This window comes from Triticum aestivum, chromosome 5D, assembly GCF_018294505.1.
Source record: "Triticum aestivum cultivar Chinese Spring chromosome 5D, IWGSC CS RefSeq v2.1, whole genome shotgun sequence".
Lineage (NCBI taxonomy): Eukaryota > Viridiplantae > Streptophyta > Magnoliopsida > Poales > Poaceae > Triticum > Triticum aestivum.
In genome coordinates, this window is record NC_057808.1 from 135,272,361 (window position 1) to 135,274,823 (window position 2,463).

The window sequence follows — 2,463 nt, forward strand, 5'->3', positions numbered from 1 at the left end:
TATAAGTCATACTGCTTACCAGCATGTCATATTTTGGTTCAGCGGTATTGTGAGATGAAGCGGCCCGGACTGACATTACGCGTACGCTTACGCGAGACTGGTTTCACCGTTGCGAGCACTCGTTGCTTAAAGGTGACTGGTGGGTGTCTGTCTCTCTCACTTTAGTTGAACCGAGTGTGGCTACGCTCGGTCCTTGCGAAGGTTAAAACAGCACCAACTTGACAAACTATCGTTGTGGTTTTGATGCGTAGGTAAGAACGGTTCTTGCTAAGCCCGTAGCAGCCACGTAAAACTTGCAACAACAAAGTAGAGGACGTCTAACTTGTTTTTGCAGGGCATGTTGTGATGTGATATGGTCAAGACATGATGCTATATTTTATTGTATGAGATGATCATGTTTTGTAACCGAGTTATCGGCAACTGGCAAGAGCCATATGGTTGTCGCTTTATTGTATGCAATGCAATCGCCATGTAATTGTTTTACTTTATCACTAAGCGGTAGCGATAGTCGTAAAAGCAATAGTTGGCGAGACGACAACGATGCTACGATGGAGATCAAGGTGTCTCGCCGGTGACGATGGTGATCATGACGGTGCTTCGGAGATGGAGATCACAAGCACAAGATGATGATGGCCATATCATATCACTTATATTGATTGCATGTGATGTTTATCTTTTATGCATCTTATCTTGCTTTGATTGACGGTAGCATTATAAGATGATCTCTCACTAAAATTTCAAGAAAAAAGTGTTCTCCCTGAGTATGCACCGTTGCCAAAGTTCGTCGTGCCCAGACACCACGTGATGATCGGGTGTGATAAGCTCTACGTCCATCTACAACAGGTGCAAGCCAGTTTTGCACACGCAGAATACTCAGGTTAAACTTGACGAGCCTAGCATATGCAGATATGGCCTCGGAACACTGAGACCGAAAGGTCGAGCGTGAATCATATAGTAGATATGATCAACATAGTGATGTTCACCATTGAAAACTACTCCATTTCACGTGATGATCGGTTATGGTTTAGTTGATTTGGATCACGTAATCACTTAGATGATTAGAGGGATGTCTATCTAAGTGGGAGTTCTTAAGTAATATGATTAATAGAACTTAAATTTATCATGAACTTAGTACCTGATAGTATCTTGCTTGTCTATGTTAATTGTAGATAGATGGCCCGTGCTGTTGTTCCGTTGAATTTTAATGCGTTCCTTGAGAAAGCAAAGTTGAAAGATGATGGTAGCAATTACACGGACTGGGTCCGTAACTTGAGGATTATCCTCATTGCTGCACAGAAGAATTACGTCCTGGAAGCACCGCCGGGTGCCAGGCCTGCTGCAAGAGCAACACCAGAAGTTATGAACGTCTGGCAGAGCAAAGCTGATGACTACTCGATAGTTCAGTGTGCCATGCTTTACGGCTTAGAACCGGGTCTTCAACGACGTTTTGAACGTCATGGAGCATATGAGATGTTCCAGGAGTTGAAGTTAATATTTCAAGCAAATGCCCGGATTGAGAGATATGAAGTCTCCAATAAGTTCTACAGCTGCAAGATGGAAGAGAATAGTTCTGTCAGTGAGCATATACTCAAAATGTCTGGGTATAACAATCACTTGATTCAACTGGGAGTTAATCTTCCGGATGATAGCGTCATTGACAGAATTCTTCAATCACTGCCACCAAGCTACAAGAGCTTCGTGATGAACTATAACATGCAAGGGATGAATAAGACAATTACCGAGCTCTTCGCAATGCTAAAGGCAGCGGAGGTAGAAATCAAAAAGGAGCATCAAGTGTTGATGGTCAATAAGACCACTAGTTTCAAGAAAAAGGGCAAAGGGAAGAAGAAGGGGAACTTCAAGAAGAACAACAAGCAAGTTGCTGTTCAGGAGAAGAAACCCAAATCTGGACCTAAGCCTGAGACTGAGTGCTTCTACTGCAAGCAGACTGGTCACTGGAAGCGGAACTGCCCCAAGTATTTGGCGGATAAGAAGGATGGCAAGGTGAACAAAGGTATATGTGATATACATGTTATTGGTGTGTACCTTACCAAAGCTCGCAGTAGCACCTGGGTATTTGATACTGGTTCTGTTGCTAATATTTGCAACTCGAAACAGGGACTACGGATTAAGCGAACACTGGCCAAGGACGAGGTGACGATGCGCGTGGGAAATGGTTCCAAAGTCGATGTGATCGCCGTCAGCACGCTACCTCCACATCTACCTTCGGGATTAATATTAGACCTAAATAATTGTTATTTGGTGCCAGCGTTGAGCATGAACATTATATCTGGATCTTGTTTGATGCGAGACGGTTATTCATTTAAATCAGAGAATAATGGTTGTTCTATTTATATGAGTAATATCTTTTATGGTCATGCACCCTTGAAGAGTGGTCTATTTTTAATGAATCTCGGTAGTAGTGACACACATATTCATAATGTCGAAGCCAAAAGATGCAGA